Source organism: Colius striatus, chromosome 1, assembly GCF_028858725.1.
Source record: "Colius striatus isolate bColStr4 chromosome 1, bColStr4.1.hap1, whole genome shotgun sequence".
NCBI lineage: Eukaryota > Metazoa > Chordata > Aves > Coliiformes > Coliidae > Colius > Colius striatus.
The window spans coordinates 46,765,385-46,788,322 of record NC_084759.1 but is presented as its reverse complement, the minus strand read 5'-3'; positions in this window follow the sequence as shown (position 1 = coordinate 46,788,322).

Sequence of the window (22,938 nt, the reverse complement as noted above, 5' to 3'; positions counted from 1 at the left end):
TAACAAATGGAACAAAAAGCAGGTGTGTTGTGGTTTAACCTCAGTAGGTAGGTAAAAAACTACAGTTGTTCATTTACTTTCTCCCAAGTGGGATGGGAAAGAGAATAGGAAGGGAAAAAGTGAGACAATTCATTGCAACTTTAGTCTCATATAAGGCTGCTATATGTCCCCTTACAAACACTTGAAGGGGACTCTATCTTTGAGATAAAGCCAGTTTAATAAGGAAAGAAATAGTAAGTAAATGCAAGCAAAACAAATAAAGAATTCATTCTCTAATTCCCACCAGCAGGTAGATGTTAAGCCATTTCCAGAAAAGCAGGGTTCCATCATGCATAATCATTGCTTAGAAAGAGAAATGCCAGTGCCCTGAACAGCCTTCCTTCCTCTTTCATTTGGCTTGCATTGTTGAGCACAGTGTCATACAATATGAAATATTCCTTTGGTCATCTGGAGGCATGTCATCCTGGCCATGTCACTTCCTGCTAATCTCACAAAATGTATGGTATAAATAGCTATAACATAGCACCATAGCTATTATGAAGAAAATTAGCTACCACAGCCAAACCCAATAGTATCTCCACCCTCTTTTTGTATATACAGAAGATTTGGATATATAGTGCACTTGCAGATCAATGAAGAAATGTAAGGATATAAAAGCATGTCAGAAAACATAAAAATATCCCCAACTGAATGTTACAGAGAGGAAGAGAGAATCATCGACTTCATGTTACTCCTGTCAAATAAATCTTATCAATACAATCACATTTTTTGTGGCTGAGAACTAACAATACTGGCAGCTAGGTGTAACTCTTCCCAAAACTGAAGCCTTTGACCTTAGGAGTCAGAAGAGCAACGGAAAGGTGAACATAACAGCAAAGGAGGACTATTTTCCCCAGTAGTATTATTGTCTTCTTTTGCCTTCTCTTTTTTTTTTTCTTCAGTAATAATTAAGTCTGAATTAACAGTAACTCCTTGATTTGACTGATATTAATTTCATCACTTGTAAATAGTTGGCTTGTCTTTTTATGTATGTTTTTGTCTATTTGAAATATTCAGTGTAGTAGATACACATCATATATTAAATTGTCTGAGGCATGTTCTACCTACTTAGGTCATAACACCCTGTGTTATAAGGATAAATTAAGTGAATCAAGATATATAATCACTGGTCTTATTCAACAATGTATACATGATACTTATAGTACTATATTCTATGGATTCTGCAAATAAAATGTGGAAAAAATACCATTCCACAATATCCCCAGTCTAAGACACGAAGCACTTCTGCAAACACAACCTTTCCAAGTGACTCATAGTAGGTACTATCAATTTTCAACTATATTCCTCCTACATACAAAACACAGTCACTCTGTCCTACCCATAACTTCAATTTATTTTTATGCACAACTTAATCTTTAGACTGAATCAGGTTCAACTGCATGTATCTTATGTTGTTCTTCAACAGAATTCAACTAGACAAATTGAACTCTTACAATCTCAATTGCCTCATATATTCTCATGCCTCTTTCTCCTTCCAGTCTCAACAAATCAAGCCAAAGTGTGGTAATGTCTATGTGGTTTATTCAGTGCACTGCTTCTACTGTAAGTTAAATAAATGTTAAAGAACATTTGATTGAAATATATGAAAAAATTATGAAAAGCATTCACATAACCTCTAAGATCTCTTTTGCTCTACTGACAAAGGGATCTCTATGCAATTTATATGCAATCTGAATATTTACAGTCACTATGGTGCAAATAAATCCCATTATAAATGGCAATATTTCATACTTTCATCTTAAGTCTTTCCTTAAGTGACTGAGAAAGCTAGTAGGAATTGCACAGTAAGATCAGCATTACTTACATTATTGGAAGGTCATGCAGAGTTATGGATAACTATATTTTCTTAGTGACAACTGTTATCCTTAAAAATTTGTGGAGTTGGGGAGCACTGTTCTATCAAAAAATTAGTAACTTCAGTCCAATTTGCTTTGAATAAAACCAAAGTAATGTTTCTTGGTAGTTTAGTGCATGATTTTTGCAGTCTTTTCATCTTTCCCATATGTCATTTATTACTGTCTTAAAAAAGACTATTTTTCTGCTAGAGAAATTTTGTAGGTACAGACACTTAGAGTGCTTGTAATACTAGCAATGCCTATGTCAGAAGAAAGAGGGTTTTTTTTTTTTAATGTATTTGACTGTAAAATTCCATTGTGTAAGTCTGTATTTTTATATACTGAAGGATTTCTTGAAGTTTCAAAATAGAGATACATTTTCTTTTTACATATGAGACACAAGGAAATTTTCACATTGAGTTTAAAATATTCTGTTATATAATGCTAAATTCTAACTTATAATGCTTAAATGAGCATGACAGGAAAAAAAAAAAAAGATCAAGAATCTACATGCACAATTTTAATTTAAGAGCTTCCCCTTCTGACAGTGGGCTTGATTACTTGTTAGAGACTTGTCAATGACCACCACATATTTCATGCGAACTTAACTGATGAGGGCTGATTGACACTGACTGCTATAAAATTAACATTTCCATGGAAGCCAACATCAATTACCATCAATGATGGGAAGCTCATCTAGGAGATTCTGAAAAACATTGCAACATAAACCATATCACTTAGGTTTACAGCAAATACAAAAGAAATATCAGCAAATGGAGGGAGAAAAAAAGAAAAAAGAAATTACTGAATGGGGCTCTTGATGCAAGCAGCATATTTTCTTCTAGAAACAAAAAGTATTAGGAGGAAGTAATAAAACCTGAGGGTTTTGTTTCTTTTTATTTTCACCAATGTCTATTGTAATTGTACTCATTCAAGGAGAATGTGTTATGGGGTTTTTTTCTTGTTATCTAAATAGCTTAGATTTTGAATTTCTGCTAGGTCTAAGAAATTAATGAATCCTGAATATATTCAATATCTTCATGTTATTTGAAAGATGTATATGTGATGAGATCTTTAAGATTTTCCTTTTTTTGCTGAGCTTCTCTAACTTTGTTTTGTTCTAACTGGTTAATATTCTCAGCTTACAGCTAAGACTTGAGTGTAACGTCTAAGGTTAGGTTAAGACCTGAGTTACCTTTTTCCTTTAAAAAACAAAGCTAGAATTCCAAGCAGAAGTGCTGCAGCACAATGTACCAGATTTCTATCTAGACATGAGTCTAGGATACCAAAAGGCGGTCATTGATTTTGACACATCCTAAACAGGGAAGTTAAACTCATAATCAGTGCTAGGTAAAGTGTTTGAATGTTCAAATGAAAGGGTTGGTGAAGGAGAAGTAAAGCAAAAAGATTTCTTTTCTTTTGAGTTATGCTTTCAAAGATTTGGAAAAACAAATATACAGTATCTGTTAAAATGAGGAATGTCTAGAGTAGCCAAAATCAGTAAGAAGCGATTATACTAGTTACAATTACAAGTAGTTAAAAGTCAAAAATAAGGTTGGACTGGAGTACTGAGAATCTGAACAGAAAGGCTATAATTTTCCTGGGATAGCAAAGCTCACGTGTTTGTAATCTCAGACTCCAGATCACTCACTTTTTTTTGAACTCCAGCCAACAGTTTTGTGACTTACCTATTAATGTGTTGGGATAGCTAGCATAGTTATTAGGATGATGTGCTTTTCAGTTGGACAGAAATAAACCCAGTTTATCACATTAGTTCTCTAGATGTTGAATTTCCTGAGTTATTTTCAATTTGTCAAGTAGGTATAAAAGTACAACCTTGTTCATTTAACACTGAAATAAGAGCCTTTTTTTGTTCTGTTTTCCAGTCTTACAGGAAAACTATAAATTATTGTATCTCTTACTCAGCAGCTGTAGCTTTTAGGACTCATATTCAATGAATAAGTGTCTATAAAATGATGCATAAAATGTTTTCTTCAACTTTGATTGCAAGTTGAAATATGCCAGTATATTACTGATGTTGAGAGTTTCCATCATGCATGTTAATGCAAAGTAGTTTAGAGAAGTTACATCATCATTTTATGTTGAATCTTAAACAGAGGACACAGGATTTGAAGAGAATACATTCCTCTCAACAGAGTCTATAAACCCAAGCAGAATCATAATCATACACATGTACATATTCATTCAGTTACAGAGGAGAAACAGAAGGGGAGTCATTTCCCTGAATCCCTGATTTCTTTAATCCTAAGTAAAATCATACCTTGAGTCTGTGTCTATTAGTAATGTAGTTCATCAGTTTATACTCACACAGATTAGGAATAGTCTCATTATTGCATTGATATCTTGGAAAAATCCACTTTGAAAAGTCTAATCAAAATTAGAGAATGAACAAGAAAGTCAGTTCTATGTAGATCTTGTAAGTAGAACCTTTTCCTGGTTCATTTATAATGTGACAGTCAGTTACAAATGACATGAAGACTCTTGCTGACAAGCCTTTTCTATTCTCTCTGATTTCTTTGAAGAACAGAACAGAGGTATTTTGGCAAACACAAGCTGACTGAACAACCAATTTGGACAACTCTTTTCCCACACATGCTGATCATTCATTAACATTTTTGTGATTCAAAATTTGGTAGATTACCAAAGAATTAAAACTCTTTATTACATTATCTCTTTATATTCTCTCTTTATATTCTCCATGTTGTATCTTTATTGGAACAGTAGTACTATAAAGAAGAAAGGGTACTAAGTGTGGGAAAACTGATGTATCCCTACACAATTCTTATCTAAAGTAAATGTGAGCTTCTTACTGCAGAATGATAGCCTTCCTGTAAATCAATATTTCTTCTGAATTGATTGCAGTTTTACTCATTGTACATTTGACAACTCTGAAAACTTAATTTATGCCCCAAGCATCACTATATGTGCCTGCAATATTGACAGCATGAGTTCTGCAGGTGAATATTTACATACATTCTGCAAAATGTGCTGAGTGGCAAACCAAACAGATGAATTTTCTCATCTGAAAGTGATGGAGGAACTGCTACACTATGCTTCCTGTTGAATTTCTCTGTCCGCCCTGTGTTCATTTTCTTACAGGGGCTGACTCTTTTAACATCTCATCTCCTTTGCATTTTCAACATGTTTTACATATCTGAGAGTGATATTTTTCCTCTTTTTTTTTTTTTATACTGTAAAGCAGTTCCATCTGCTTGACAATACTGAATTTCTGTAAATCCTCTGTTTTCACCTCTGAAGCTTCATTTCTCTTCTCTATGCTTGTGTTTTCAGTATTGCTACAGTATATTTCTTCTTTCTTGTTATACTGGATTAAGGGTCTAAAGGAAGGTTGCTTGTTTTGGGATTGATTTATTTTTTCTTTCATATTTTGAAAAGTTTATTGCTTTCAAAACCACATAAACTCTTAAAACTTGATTTTCTATTTTCTCCTTTCATTTCACTCATATCCTATAGAGAGGTAGTATAGTTACAACTGTCATGTCATTATGTGAATACACTGATCTATTAGAGGTTTTTTCCAACTTTGATGTTGAGTTTACATGATCACAGAGAGTTTTTTGCATTAACAGTTTTTTTTCTTATAAATTAATATTTTTAATCAGATTTCAGACAGAGAACACAAGACTCGAGTCCTTAATTTGAATGCATAAGCACTTATGTTTTATAAAGAATGCTAATTTATTCAAATGTGTCTTTTTATCTTTACTAAAGAGAAACTTAAAGCCTTTCAATTTTCTACTACTTGTAGTTTTTTATAGGATGACATCCAGTTGATGGAAGCAACAGTGAAGATTCAATATATCTGGACATCTGCAGAGCAGACAACTTACTAGAACATTTAAAATGTAAATTATGCAATTGACAATGCATATACTAGATGGGACAAAAACTAGCTTACTGACAAATAGCCCAATCTAGTTGTAATTAGAGGACATCCTGCTCTCATGGAGTCCCTGAGAAATAGTTGTGTCTCACTTGTGTTTGGAAAATCTCTGGTTATAAAATTTGAAAGTGATTCAAAGAATTTATAGAGAATCATAAAAAAAAAAAATTTAAGATCTGTCAGATTAGTGGTTCAGAACAAATTAAATTACTTTGACTAGTTTCTGGCTTACCTCAGAAAAATATAAGGTGACTTACTAGAGTGTGAGGAATATTTCATTCCCCCAAAATTTTGCAGACAGACACACATTTCTTTTACTTGATTCTTACCTAATGGGTGAAAGTCACGTCTACTCTTGAAGCTTTGTCCCTGCTTTAGAGAGTAGGGAAATTCCTCATAATCAGCAGAGTCTCAGAGGGCTAAGTTAATGCAGACATGCAGCTTATAAACCAAATTTGGCTTATATTCAAGCAGAAGAAATCTGGTCTGTTTATGCAAATACAAATAAAGACACCTACTGTAACTACGCTTATTATCAAACATCTGCGTGAAATACAATGGTATTCATAAAATCAAATTGCATAAGGTGATATTCTCTGTTTACCGGGATTTCATAGAATCATGGTATGGTAGGGTTGGAAATGGTAGGATTGGACTAGATAATTTCTAAATTATCTAGTCCAATTCCCCTGCAGAAGCAGGTTCACCTAGACTAGATTTCCATGACTATATCACTAAATAAAAGAAGATAAAGAACCAATAAAGAACTTATTTCTAGTATTGAGGCCAATAAAGACTGACTACTTTATCTCTCTGTTGCCTAAAGCTATTTAAGTGTACAGCAAATTTTCTCTGGACATAACAATTTGAATCTTCCAAAATGGGGCCAAGAGGCATAAAAACTCTTTAAATTGAGCAAATGGAGTCCACTGCTTAGACTGGCCTTTTGGATATAAGTAAAAATTTGAGAGTAGAGAACATCTTGCTGGGTTGGATAATAAAAGGCAGTTAGTTGTAACTGAAAATGAGACTAGTTAGGAAAGTATAATAGTTTCCTTAAACAATAATCCATTGCCAAGAGATTATAGTTCGAGGGAGACGATTTAGTTGTTTAAAGACTGGTTGGAAAAGATGTGTGGGAATGTAGTAGGATAATATAAACCATTAACATAGCTGTTCAAATGGCTGAACTTTAGTTTCTATACTATGACCTGTGAAACTCAAGTTCAATAGTAGACATAGATGCCAGTACATGAAATCTCACAAGAGAGCATCAGTCTTGAGGCAAGAGCTTTCAGTTCTCAATTTTTATGTGTATTATGTGTATTTCCAGCTTGACATACGATGTGTGATTTTGAGTCAATCTTTTTTCCAGTTCATCTAGTGAAGGTTTAAGACTTGGACAGTAATTGCGCAAGGTGATCTTTCCACAAATTCCTGTTAACTGCAAATCAGAAAAGATGGGTGGGTTGTGACAGAAAGTAATTATATTCTTCTGTGAGAGCTGTAGATAAATTTTCCCACACACAGTATGCAATCATTGAAGACTACTGTGTTCACTATTATGAAAATCATTTATGTATAGTTGCAACTTCTATGTAAAATTGACCAAATAATGAAACTAAAGCTGTTCTGAGTAACTCTACTTTATTCTAAAAGAGCAGTTAATTGCTTCCGGATATATTAGAGTATATTGGTATTGTACAGATGTGTATAATCACTGCCTTGTCCTGCTTGAATAGCAGCCATCTGTTTGTCTTTGGATGATTGCAGCATGTAATAAATACACTTCTGTTTCTATCTGAGAAGCAGTCACTCCCTGCCAATGTAAGTAGGATGACATGACACATCTTGAGATCCATCTTTTAATACCATTAGTATTTGTAAGTATTAAAACTGATTGTCCTAGTATTGACTGGGATAGCATTAGTTTTCTTTATAGCAGCTTGTATGGTGCTGTGTTTTGGATTTGTGACAAAAAGAGTTTTGGTGGTGCACTGACTTTTTAGCCGTCACTGATTAGTGCGTATACAGTGACAAGGCATTTTCTTCTTCTTCCCACGCTGCCTCACTAATGAGTAGGCTGTGGATCAACAAGAAGGTAGGAGAGGATATAGCTGACACAGCTGACCCAAATTGACCACAGGGATACTCTGCACCATCAGATATCATACTCATCAAGAAAACTTGGGAAAAAAAGGAGGAAGGGGGTAACATTTGCAGTTTTCCCAAGCAGCTGGCACACATGATGAAGCCTTGCTTTCCTGGAGATGGCTGAGAGCAGTAGGGACTGATTTTCTCTCATTGCTGTGCTTACTTGTGAAGCTCATGCAGCTTTTAAACTCTCTTTATCTCAAGCCATGGGTTTTCACACTTTTACTCTTCTCAGTCTCTCCCCCATCCCACTGGGAGGGAGTGAATGAATGTCTGTGTGTTGCTTACCTACCTACAACAGTTAAACTATGACAACACTTTGTTAGACAAAAACAATCTTTTTAGAAAGAACTCCTGTGATTCAGTTAAGTCAACTGTCCTAAATAGATTTGTCAATTAATTGCAGAATTTATGGCAATTACGTTTGGGTTTCTTTCTCTTTCCATCAATAAGAGATCATTTCCTAAGAACTGCTTAGAAGATAGATGCATTATCCTTGTGATATTAAAAAAACCCTACAAACAAACAAACAAACAAAGAAATTTTCTAAGTCATTGTGCAAAAACAATTGGTTTTCAAACATGGGATGTAATTATGTTATGTTATTGTTATTATTGAAAAATTTTATTTTAATGTTCAATAATACTTCAGAAATATAAATAAAATATAACTACAGAGAATACAGAATTGTAAATAAATAACAATTATTTATTTTTTAAGTATGTTTTGCTCTCAAAGCTGAGTCCATGAGAAAGAATTCTCTATGCTTTGTACGTTTCTAAATACAGATATTGATAGGCATAAATGAAATGATATACAAACCAATTACTTTTAAAAATATTTATGGTCAACCATGGAACACTGGAAGAAGTTTTCATTTAGGTTAATTTTTAAATTTTGAGATAGTTCAATAAACATTTCTAATTTTCACTTCATGAATAGTTACAGTAAAATACATGAATACTATTTGCTATTTTTTAAGTCATTTGTATAAGCTTTAGGAGAATCAGAATGCACCTTATAGATTTACCTTATCAAGTACAATGGACAGTGAACTGGTTTATGGTTTCATTTAGTTTTTCTTGATTTCAGAATTATTCAGTGCTATTAAGAACGACTGAATCTGCCTTTTGTGAGTATCATTTTGTGCTTTGTGATTAGTAAATCATGAAGATGTCAAGTTTTCCAGATATGAAGATGTTTCAGTCTTTGAGGCCAGTTCTTTTATAAATGAATTTACCTGTTAAAGAGCTTATCTCATAGAAACAACTAATGTCAAATGAGACAGAGCTACATAGATGCACATAGCAAGGGTTATCAGTGGAAGGATCCTGAGAGCATTCTGTGCCCAGCCTTCTCCAGAGGCTTGGTTTTCGTGGCTCAAGGATGTTAGGGCCCATGTAGTCAAAGGTGAACTCTGGCCAGTCAGCACCAGGGAGAGGTCCCTAGACAGTGCTGTGGGATGGTTGCAACTGGAGTCTACATCCAGCCCTTGACTGCTACATTCAGCTGAGAGTCTTATTGATCGTGCCCAAGATGTCCTACAGTCCTGCCCTGTCTGACCCTGCTGAGCCAGGCCTCACCAGTGAGATAACCTCTTTACCTGGCCTTGTAAAACCCCACCCCTGCATCACCATCCCAGGGCTGTCTCTAACCCTGGTTCCTCTTGATGGGCCTGATCCTGATAGCATAACTGCTAGCATCTCAAACCCAGGGAGCTGCCAGTCCTGCAAATTAAAAATTTGCCTTCATCTCTGCTCCATGTGTGCAAAACAGTATTCACAAGTATCCACAGTTTTCTGAAGACTGAAGACTGTATTTAGTAGCTCAGAGATTCCTAAAGCTTTGGGATAAAATAAATGGTCCTGCTTCAGACTTTTTCTCATGTTTGATTGGAAAGTTCTTATCATCATTTTAATCAACAGCTCTACAAAAGTGATAAAACAATATCGCATTTAACCTTGCTCTATGAACTACAGTACTAGATACATCTTACCTAACTCGAGGCTCTTCATTAACAGTCACTTCACCTAAGCTTCCAATATAATAGATAGGTTCTTTCAAGGAATGATTCAACAATTCCAAATATATTAATTCCTGTCTTGAGGTGGCTACTTTGCTACACGAATTGTCTATTCTGAATAAAAGTGACTTAAAATACACATTTTAGAGCCTAGATATATATCTAGGTCTTTCCTTTGAGGACAAGACCATGGATCAAAAGAATTCAAAATGTAAATAGCTAAAAAAAAAAATTCATTTCAAAATGAAATACAGCTACAGTATCAATCGGTCTGTTTCATAAAGAGGAAAGCAATTGTTTATTTGAAAGAATACATTCCTCAATTTTTATGCGTATTGAGAATTCATTAAGCTTTTATGTACAAGTTATATCTGAATACCTAGTGTTTCTAGCCTTAAATAAAAATGTTCTTGAAATAATTTGTGTGAGTGCATGTGGGAGTGTCTTTCTCAACCAGGGCAAACAGTTGTTTGTAAAGACAGAAATTGTGAGTAAATAAGGCAGCTTGAATTCCCAGAAGATGTGGTCTGTGCTTGCAACTGACATTTACTAGGCTAGGAGTGCAAATCTTTGTGAATGCGTGTGTGAGAAGAAGACAACTTTAGAACTTGATATTAGCCATAGAAGAGTATTTTAAATCTGTAGAGGTAAATTTGCATTTTCAGAGTAGCTAGCATTGTAATTTATCTGTTCTGATGTTAATATTGATCCTGAATGTACAGTTTGCTGATGGCAGGTTAATTGAATATTGTTATAATAAATGAATAAATCATTTTGAACCTGTTTTAATTTAAGTTGTGAAAGTTGAGCAGTTTCCCCTTGTGACAATGTATAATTGCTCAAGATTTTAAGAATCCAAAATGTACTTTAATGTTATTTAAACAGTCTGATTCCCCACATTTAATGACTGCATATTATTACTGCAGTCCCACGATGATGAGGCAAGAGATTTTCTAAATTCTATGTCCACTATTATATGGATAAATCCATATAATATTACAAAATCCATATATGGATTTTCTTGTAACTCTACATCGAGTTATTTCTGTTAATATATGAATTCTGAGCATGATAAGAATGCACTAATTTTAGCAAAGTCTTCATAGCATTACATATAGAAATATTAATTTTTTGTGTAATCTTCTACAAGAACAAATATGATGTAATTAAATGTTTCGATAACCTGAAATAGTATTGTATGAATAAATGTACACACATGTATGCACATAAATATTTTAAACAGCTGCAAGCTGTAGAGTACAGGAAGCTACTCCATTTTGAGGTTCAGAGTGAAGGAAATAACTTGAAACAATACTATACTTTGATGACTTATCTTACTAATTACACTGACTCTACTGGTTTTGGTTGCTGAGTAGACAACTACTGTTACAAATCAAATTAAAGCTTTTAGCCAGGGAGATAAAATTTTTACTTTTGCTGGTTAAATTCCATCAGCTTTTTAAAGAACTTCAGAGTACTGGGTCTCAGGACTTGTTTGGTCTTACTTTGTCCTGAGTTGATGTTTCCACACTTGTTTACAGGTCAGGTGACTATTACTTGATATGTCCCCAGTTTCTTGTCTGGAAATATTATAAAAGATAAAAGTCTAATCAATCTAGGTAGCATGATGATGACTCATTATAACTTCTCCTTCTTGTAGCTCTTCTTGAAAAGGTGTGAAGAGGAATCAAGAGGAACACTTTGATGATCACAATAGTAACAGAAAGTGGAAGATACCATTTTACCTTTGTAGAACAATTTTGACTTCATTATAAATTAAACTTTTCTTCACTAATTATGTGGTTTGGTATTAGTCTATGTCTTCATTAACAGTCTAGATATAAGCCTGTTAAAACATCAATTAGACTAGCCATACTTTCTCCTATCTCTGTATATGGTGTGTTCACTTTGGCTTAGCACAAAATTTTTAGTATAACAACCTCAGCTGCAGGTATTCAGCTGTCAGAGCAGACATTCAATAGTCAGAGAACTATTGAGGTTGCTAGAATTATGACAGGCTGTGCCTTCTGATATATCAGAACTAGCTGATTTTGAATACAGAAATAAAAATCCTCATTCCCCATCCTCTTTTGTGGCAAACTACAGATGATACAAGGTTGCTGACCTCAACATTATTGAGAGTGGAGTAAAAGTAAGGACCCAGCTAAGTTTAAAGGCTGGGCACTGGATTTTCCAGTTAAAGCCGAGTAACTATTTCTTTCCTTTATTGCAACTATTCAAAGACAGTATGAAAGGAATACCTACAAAGGCAAAAAAAACCAAAAAGAAAACCAAAAAAAAAGAGGAAAGAAAGAGATAAAGCTTTCTCATGCTAATAGGATGTTTGTATTTTTGTTTCTCTTAGAGGCCTCACCTAAGGCTCTCAGCAGTGACTTCCACCGGGGTTCTCATTAATATCAATTCCTGTGTGCTTCCAGGGTTTTAAGTAACTCTTGTCAATGCACAGGTTGCTCTGCAAGTGAAGTTTGTGGGATCAAGCTCAAGGAGAAATTCTGAAGATAGATGTAAACATTAGAATGTGTGAAGGCTATTAATTAATTGTGTGAACATTTTCCTTCAAATGCTTCTTATAATATCAGTTTGTATGTTTCTCTCTTGTAGCTTCTGAACTAAAGGACTGTTATTTATTAAATTTGACAAGGTAAAAAAAAATCTAAAATAAATTATCTATTGGTATGTTTTTGTGAAAACAAGCATCCTTGTAGGGCAGATAAATGTCAGTAACACTCTCAAAGAGAGAGAGTGTTTTAGATTCTGCAGGGCACCCCACACACACACACATACAAAATCACAACTACAGAACAAAACTTCAGTCTTACTTTGCTTCATGATAAAAATCACAATAATTAATTAGACTCAGAATCATGAGAAAACCTCCTTCCCTTAATCCATTGCTTTCATGATATATATTAACACCAGTGAGTATGGTGTAGGTGTAGGATGGGGAAATATGTATACAATGTAAACAGAAAAATGCACTAAAGCTACAGCATTTTTAATCAGGATCCATCAGACTGGTCTTCTGAAAGAAGTATTATTTTTCTACACATTTGATTTGCATTCTGACTGTCCTTCTGAGCTGGATCTATGACCAGAGGCAAGAGCTCATTTCCTTTCAATATAAACATAGAGAAGCCATGCATTAGATTTTTATGGTCCAATATGACAAGGTGTTTTAAGCACATACAATGTTTAAGCATGTCAGTTGTCCATATGACTGGAGATCACTGAGCATCTCTAAACACCAAATCCATAGAGTACATATAGAAAAGACTTTCTATAGCTTTAAATAGACAATAAATAGCATGAGTGAATCTATGTATCCCCAGTGTATAGTTATTTTCTTTCTTACTGATTTAGCAGAATTTGTTCTTTTTTTTAGCTTTTTAACAGGATGGTCCTGCTAGAAGGTTTTTTTTAATTATTATTATTTTCATGGTCACTGTCCATGAAAAAGCGGGGCTATATCACTTCGAAGATATAGATTATGGATGTTTCAAAAGGTATCTTCCTTAAGTTCTGAAGGCAAAATCTCTAACCCAGTGTTTAAATTGTCCTTGTTATAACTGGTTTTACTTAATTGTTCACCTTTCTATAGTATTTGGTTGGATTTTAGTTCATGTTTTCTATGCTCTCAGGTCATTTGAGTTAGATCAGACAAAGATGTCATGTACCTAGCTCAACTACACATATACTTCTGGTTAGTATGGCTTAGTGTTTCACAGAATTGTGTTAAATAAAGCACATACTGTACATGTTTCCCAAAGAATTATTGAAACAAGATTTCATCACTTCTTGACAATTCACAAAAGAGACATAGACATTGTCAAAAAAAAAATGACCAATACCCCTATCCCACACCCCACACACTTCGATTCCCTTTGCTATTCTTCAGAATTTTTTAAGAATCCTGGTGTTTCCTTTTTCATCTCTGTACCTTGCTCAATAAACTTGGGTTTTGCATTTCATCCTTAGTTATGGATTCTGATTGTAGGTTGTTGTTGGATTTTTTCCAGGTTCACTAAAAATGTCCAAGTCTTCCATTTCAGAAAGCCTGTGCCTCTAATGTCTTTACTAGATATTCAGATTTAAGTGGTAAAAAAAAGTACTGGAGACACAATGTACCTAAGTCCACTTATATCTGAGACTTTATCAGCAGTGGAGATGTTGCTATATGTGGAAGGATGAATCAATTCTAACACAAGAATGATATCTAAAATAGGATAAGTGAAAGGATTTCTAAAATTTCTATGTTTCTGTCTTGGCTTTTAATATGACTGAGGCTGAGTAGCTCAGATACAGATCTATTTTGAAGATGTCTAAGATTAAGTGATGTCCACTTCCAGTATTGGTTTAATGACCATGTAGGAGTTCACCTATTGTTTAAGTCTCAGTATTATTTCATTTGCAGACATTCATAATTGACAGGTACCTCTCTTCTCTCCTATCTAAACTTTTGCCAACATCCACAGACTTTCAAATGCATGCCTGGGCAGGTGTGCATAGGATTGACAGAATGGTATTTGCCTCATGAAGCTTGATGATTTAAGCATTTTTTTTGGATTGGGAAGATTAGATTTCTGGTGTGAACTTTGAGGAAACAAAACTCTCAGTGTAGGGGATATAAAACTATCAACTCCCACATTTTGGGAAATGAGTTCTATTAATGGGTACAAGCTAGAACATAAGAGGTTCCAAAGAAACACAAGGAAAATTTTCTTCACTGTGAGGATGACACAGCACTGGAACAGGCTGCCCAGATGAGTTGTTGTGTCTCCTTCTCCTTTCCTTTAAGCTACTGCCTTCAATCTGGAAAGGGAGAATAAAGTTTTCCTTTGGTCTTTTCTTTTTTCTGGTAGCTGTCTGTTTCTGTGTTGGGGAAGGAGGGTAGATCAGACAAAGATGTCATGTACCTAGCTCAACTATACTCAACTTCCACCAGTGTAACTCTTTCCCAGACTCCATGATGTTCCTAAACCTTTCCACTTTCTCTCATTCCCTCTTTGTACCCTGCCTTCAGGTACTGATACACATTGATAAGACCCCCACTAAGTATTCACTTCTCTAAACTGTGCAATTCCAGCTCTCTCTGCCTTTCCTCATAGCAGAGATACTCCAGATTCTTAATCATCTTTGTGGCCCTTTGCAGGACTGCCTCCAGTATGCCTGTATCTCTCTTGTACTGAAGAGCCCGCTGGATACAGGGGGCACAGTACTACAGATGTGGCTTTGACAATTGTGAGTAGGTGGTCAGCATCACCTCTCTCAACCCTACCAATACTTTTCCTAATGCAGTCCAGGATATCATTAGCCTTTTCTGTGACAAGGGCACATGGCTGGCTGGTATTCAATGTGATATCCATTCTGATCCCCAGTCTTTTTCTGCAAACCTGCTTTTCAGATGATACGCATTCCAGCATATACTGGTTCATGAGTTGACATATCATGTCTTTTACGAAAATCATAGGAAATAAGGAACAAGGGTAATCATAAAATATAGTATCATGAATAATATAGTACATGTCAAATTATAAAATGAGTACTATTTTACAGAAAAAAAGTTTCTAAATTCCTTTTGTTTTTAGGGCAGATTTTTCTTGCAACAAAATTCTCCTGTCATTTATATTTTAGTGAAGTTTGAATTATTTTATCACCTCCAATATGTTAGCATTTCAGGAGTAGTGATCTGATATTTTCAGAATGATGAACTAAGACTATTCAAGGACAGGGAAACAGTTTTGTCAGATGTATGACTACTTCAGTAATTTTCTCCTCTCTCTTATATCTATACCCAGTATATTTATTGGCCTTATACATGGACAAACCTTTTTAGTAATAATTTCTAAATTAAAATATCCAGCCTGTCAAGGTTTAGGCCCATCAGGGAACGAAAGACTACAATTAGCCTCAAGTACCAAAAACCTGAAGATTGCCAAAGGGCAGGGAGAGCTTAATTGCCACTTAAATTCCAGGACAAAGCAGACCAGGCTACTCGGCTTGGGGAAGAAAACAAAAAATAATTTAATGCAACATCAACTAAAACATAACCATAAAACCCCAAAACATAATAAACATAACACAACACAGAGTGGCACAACAATGAAGAGTCTGACCAGCTCTTTAAGACCTCCTTCTCCACACTCATCCCCTCTGCTTGGAGTCCTGATCCTGGCGTTTTCACCTCCTCCCACCTTAATGGGCCAGGGGAGCAGGGAGTGGAAGGTTTCAGTCAGTCTATTCCTGATAGCTTCTGCCCTTTGTCTCTCCTCGGGGCAGACTGAGGGGTCCACATGGTCACTTCCATCTTGTATTACTCTTACACCTCGTGCCAAGCACTTCAAATTCTGGTCCCTAAATAGTGATCGCAGAGGTGCCAGATTGGCCCAGCCGGGCCGGAGGTGGGTGTGAACCCAGGAGCTGGGGGAGAGTCCGCAAACTCTTTACTGGGTCTTCTCTGCAACCCATTCCCCCTGTTACCAAGCAAAAACAGCTCCTTGCTAAACCATGACACAATGCTACAGGATTCAGATGTTTTTGGTACATTTCTCAAAACACTGGAATACTGTCTTCAATTTTAAAACAAAGATAGTTTACAATAATGGCCTTAAAATTTTATTCATACTTAAATGAAGAATTATTCTGAGGTCAGAAGAAATAGGAAGGATTAAGATACACATTAGAAATAATATTATTTTTAATAACAAGATTAAACTCATATGGAAAAATAAAAGTTAGGGCATTAACTTTACCATAAAGGGGTAATGGGATGAAGCTGGAACACTAAAAGTTCCACTTAAACACAAGAAAAACTATTTCACTGTGAGAGTGACGGAGTAGTGGAACAGGCTACCCAGAGCGGTTGTGGAGTCTCCTTCCTTGGAGGTCTTCAAGACCTGCCTGGACATGTTCCTTTGTGACCTGATCTAGGTGAACCTGCTTCTGCATGGGGGTTGGACTAGATGATCTCTAAAGGTCCCTTCCAACCCCTACCATTCTATGATTCTATGAAGTTCTAAATATATATTACATCACAGAGTTTCATTTCCTTGAGAAGAGGTTTTTAAGAGGAGCAAGGATGATTCACCTGGAAAATTGAGAATAGAATTTTTTCAAAAATGTTTTAAAAAAGGAAACACTTCTCTTAGAATAGCATACTACTTCTTTTCAATTGCTTTTCTTTCTCCTTCAGAAATATTTTTAACACAAAATTGATTTGAGAACACTTTTAATATTTTTTTTTTTTTTAATCACTACATACACTACTCAATCGCCAGTGCTGGATTTAACTCCAGCTTCTCAGAAATTATATTTTTAAGGTTTTTGAAGTGTATTTAAGATTTTACATATCCAATCAGCCTTTCTAATTTTGAAGTAGCAGTGCATATATTAAATTCTATGTATTTTAAGAAACTAAGATAACTCTATTTTCTTGATATTGTAGTAGAGTGTCTTCTTACAAGTATCTTATAAATCATGCATAGACATTTTATTAAATCTCTCTTAAGACAGAGACAGATTTTTTTGTCATGTAGTCTATATGTAGCTTTTCATCACATTTTAGTCATTTAACATGGTTTCCTGAGAAATTAGCCAAACCCGTCACAAGAAAAAATGTTTCCATGTGTTAGGGAAAATTTACTTCCTAAAAGCAAAAGATGGCTTCTAGTATTTAAAATGCAAACAACATACTCAGAAATTTAAAGTATTTTTTTATTATGATGTTGTCTTGGTTTTTTCCAGCCAGGGACAAAGAGCCACAAAGGTGCTCTCTCACTCCTCCCCCTCCGGGCAGAGCGGTGAGGGGAACCAGAGAAAAAGGGGAAAAAATCCGCGTAAGTTGAAATAAGAACAGTTTAATAGAATAACAGTAAGAAGAAACAAGTTCAGGAAAAACAGTTCAAACAGTAAATGAGGGCATATACAAAAGGAATGATGTGTGCTGCAGTTGCTCACCAACCAGGACTCGACACAACCGCTCCCGACTGGCAGCTGAACTCGTGGATCAACAGCGCTGCCCCCCACTAGCTCCCTGCCTATATGTACTGCGCATGATGTCAGTATGGTATCGAATACTTGTTGGCCAACCTGGGTCAGCTGCTCATACTGTACTCCTTCCTACTTCCTCATCAAAGTTAACTCTATCCTAGTCCAAACCAGGACAGACGTAAGCATCATTATCACTAAAAATTACTTACATAATTTACAATATATTTACTGTAAATGTAAATTTTACCAATGTAAAATAGTAAAAAAATACCCTAAGTTTATTTTGACCAAAGTTATTGTAATGTGACTCAAGGTCCTCAAGGTCAGAATTAAAGGGAGGGCAAGGCCAGGAGACATTACAGTGGGGGTCACTACTGTACATCCAACCAGGAAGACCAAGTAGATGAGGCCTTCTACAGACAAATATGAACTGCCTCGTGCTCACAAGTCCTGATCCTCATGGGTGACTTCAACCAACCCAATATCTGCTGGAGGGGCAATGTAGTAGGGCGTAGCAATCCAGTAGGTGCCCAGAATGCATTGATGATAACTTCCTTTTCCAAGTGGTAGTCAATGAAGAGCAGTGCTATGATGGACTTCGATCTCACCAACACAAAAGAGCTGGTGGGAAATGCGAAGCCCAAGACAGGTACTGTTGTATGACAAACTGAACATATGAAAACAGTGTGAGCTTCAAAACCAGAAAGCCAACTGTGACATGGACTGCATGAGACCTCACCTGCAGTACTGCATCCAGCGCTGGGGCCCTCAACATTAGGAAGACATGGATCTGTTGGAAGAAGTTCAGAGGAGCACTATAAAGAAAGATGGAGAACTTCACCTATGAAGAGAGAGAGTTGGGATTGCTCAGCCTCAAGAAACTTCCAGAGGGATCTTACAGAGGCCTTCCTCTACTTGAGAAGGGGCTACAAGAAAGCCAGAGAGGGATTTTCCACAAGGGCAGGAAGTGATAGCACAAGGAGTAATGGCTTCAAATCGAAAAAGGATAGATTGAGATTAGATATTATGATGAAGTTCATTATTGTGAGTGTAGTGAGGCACTGGAAGAGGTTGTCCAAAGAAGTTGTGGATGCTACATCTCTGAAGATGTTCAAGACCAGGCTGGATGGGGCTTTGAGCAATCTGATCTAGTGGCAGGTGTCTCCGCCCATGAAAGGGAGGATGGAACTAGATCTAGTCTTTAAGGTTCCTTCCAATCCAAATCATTTTATGATTCCATGATTTTTGTTGCAATTGAAAAAAAAAAAAAGGCATCTCTACTTTTAGAAGATGAAGAGGAAAACAAATAGTGCTAAAATATTGTAGTGGAAACATAACTTCTCAATTTCTGTTTTAAGCAGCATATCTTTGAAATAATTATCTGAATAAAGTTAATTCTCACATTTCTTTCATCTTAGATGAAGTGATTTCTCCTGAACTTATAAGTAATATTGTTTGTTAACTATGTATCTCTATATATAAATCTAATGCTGAGGTTTACAAAATTTGACAGTACAAACTTTTGCATCTTTTCAATATTTTTAACACACTTCAATTTTCTGTTCAGAATAATGAGGCAAGCAAGTATTACGATTTCTAATTCTGTAGTACTGAACACTCATATTTTGATGTTTAATTTGAGACATAAGTAACCATAAAGAAAAAGAAAATTAATTGCTTATGATTAATTGCTTCCCCAACTGAAAGAAATCATTTCTGTGGTAATGTGTAAAAATCCTGTAATACAAATTTACACAATCAAGACAGTAGACGAACCGTGAGAAAAAAAAAAAAATAGTGCTGTCAATCAAATAATCTACTAAAGTTACTATGACAGTTCTATTATGTTATTGCAGCTGTTTCACCATAGTTTTTTTGTAGTTTTCTCATTTATGTCTAGTTGCAAAATTTCTAGAAGTATGTAGAATTTTTTTTTATTTAGAACGTTACTTATATAGTGTCCCACACCTGATAGTTACCCTATGAATAAAATTAATGGCAACCACTGTTGTCTTTCTTAATTCAAGAAAAAAATAATGTGGTCCCTCCCATTTAAAAAACATGTATCAAAGCTTATTTGAGTTAGTTGCCTTATGTCATTATCATACTTATGATCCACATAGGGATTTGAGGGTAATAAAATTAAAAAAAAATCTTAAGATCATACACTTGGATCTTTATCACTTTATCTGTCAACAGACTGAAAATATCGTGCCTCATTAAACACATGGAATTTATGATATTGAAGATAAAGTATAAACAAAAGACACATTTGAAAACTGATTTATTTAACTACATCATTGTTGAACATATAAAATTAGTAGATAAAAATAAATTTTAAATTCATCTTTTGCATTTTATCACTTACAAAGTAGTTCTGTTTAAAGACATAAAAAATATGGATAAAGATGAGTAATGGTAACAGATTCTGTAGAGTTCTTGGAGTTAAACTGCTGCAGTCTCATTCCATTGTTTTCTTCTAGCGTTTCCTTAAGTTAACTTGCCTCAGAACTATCCCTTGTACTGTCTTAGGATGAAATATATGAAGTTTTTCAAATAGCAAAAGAAAGAGATAAGCAACTGTCCAGTTCAAAGAACCAAGCCTCACTTACTGTCCCTCTTTATCAGTGTAGATGCATCCAGAATTTTTATTTTTTGTATTCTATTTACATATCTCATCTACTTGAAATTTATATGTATGTAAACACACACACACACACATATATATACAATAGGTAACATTTAGATTATTTTAGAAGAACGTTTTTTAGAAGTCCAATCAAGCATCTGACAAGTAACTAAAACAAGACATAGCCCTTAAACTAAAAACCAAGTCTTCATTTTTTTTTTGCCAAAGCAAAGATATTAAGAATATTCCCTTAGAGGATGGATCTTCTTTCTGCCCATGACAAGAATAGAGCAATGACATTGACATGACCTTGAAGTAATAATTAGCATGACTCAATTATCCATGCTTACATAGCTAGAGTCATTTTAGTTGCCTTCAGCAGCTTTAAAAAAAAGTATTCTGCCTGGGTGACAGTCATGTGTTATATCTGCTGGCTTACATTGCTATCTCAGTCTGAGGTATCTCAAGCAACACACAGTAAATGTTTAAAAAATCTAAATGGTAATTAATCTACCTTCTGGGTAGGATTCAGGTCATACATCTTAAGTTATAGGAAGAAGATGTTTAAACTTATATTAAATCAACAGAAATACAGAGGTTTGATTTGTTTGGATTTTTAAATGCAAACTCAAACAATATAAACAATCTTGAGATACCTTACATCACTAAATAAATCTGTCCAGGATGAGTGAAAATGACATAAAACTTACAGAGGAGATTTGTGGTAATCAGGAATCTGGAAGCTGGTAAGAAAATTCCACAGACTTAAAATGACACTAGATTCCTACATTCAAGCAAATGGATAAAATCTTAGTCAGTGGTTATACTTCTTGAATTTCAGACATACTACACATGTAAAAAGCTAAATTTAAATGAATTATTTTGGAACTCATTCCCATTTCTAAGCAAACATTAACCAATGTCTGCTATGATGATATCTCACAGGACTTTTCTGCTTGCTTTATCCTCCCGAAGTTATGCTAACTGGCACACTGGAGAAACTGGAGAGAATGTTTTTACTAAATTTGCAGAAGAGAGATAAGAGCTTCTCCCTCAATTACAACTTCTGTCCCCTATTGTCTCCTACGTGTGAAACAATGAAAACAATGTTTGAATGCAATGGTCCTCTTAAGCAAGGCTGTTGGAAGACAAGCATGTTGTTTCACTTAACTTTCTGTTCTTTAAGAACCTATGAATCTTTTCTATGTTCTAGTTGTGGGTGGGTTATACTCCATGAATTCCACACCATTGTTCTCCCACCCCTTGACTCTCTAAATCAGAACAACTGTTGCACTTATTGTGATCCCTGCCTAACCAGTTGTCTGTATTATTTTTTCAGAGGGACTTGAGTAAGAATACAGACCTTTTTCCAAGGTGAGTTCAGGATATACATAGACATCTAGGGAATAGGAGGTCACATCTTTTACCTTGCAGTATACACATAACCAGCATGAAACAGATATGATATTTAAACCAATAAAGCATATCTTTTTGATGTGTCTGTCATTCTTCCACCTAAAGTATCAAAAAGATTACAAAAATACTATGCTTCCACTGTTTAAAAAATATATCATGTTAAGTTCTTGAATCCAGAAACTTTTCACCTGGTAATTATGTAGCTGTGATAGGTGAGGACAGAGCAAGCAAAGAAGTCAGAGTGAAATACAGAGATTAAAAGAGATGATTAAGACATTTTTTTACTTGATTCAATAGCCCTAGGGGATCTCATCCTTCTTTAATGAGTGCTGCTGCTTAGCCATCTTACTCCTACCTAATGAGAAAAATAGGTCCAGAGAGATCAGTTCAAAGAGAAGTGCTTCAAAGATAGGTTGCATTTAAAACTATTTTTCCCTTAGCTTCCCTAGTCTGTCTCCATGGCATATTTTTCTTCTGTTATCCGGTATTCTTGGACATGAACTGTAGGAAAGGCTTAAAATTAACAGTGACATTATGAAGAAAAATATTTCTTGGACAACTTTTTCAGAGAAATATGATTCCTTGCTCTTAATGTCTCTGTTCATATTTAACATCTCTCTTACACTATTTTTTGCCTTCTATTCCACGACCTGCTTTTTTGCACTGAAAATTGGCAACTTGTATTAAAAGTGGCTAGGCAGCATCAGTGGCTATGCAGCGTAGGTCTTCCAAACTTGTCAGATGATTCCGTATTTCTTTCCTGCTCCATTTTGCATACGGCAGAATTATTCTTTTGTGTAGTCTGTAGTCAGAATATGCTCCAGATGCTCTATATGAAAATGCAACTGATTGTTCAGATATAGCCTTTCTCTCACCTCCTTAGTTAACA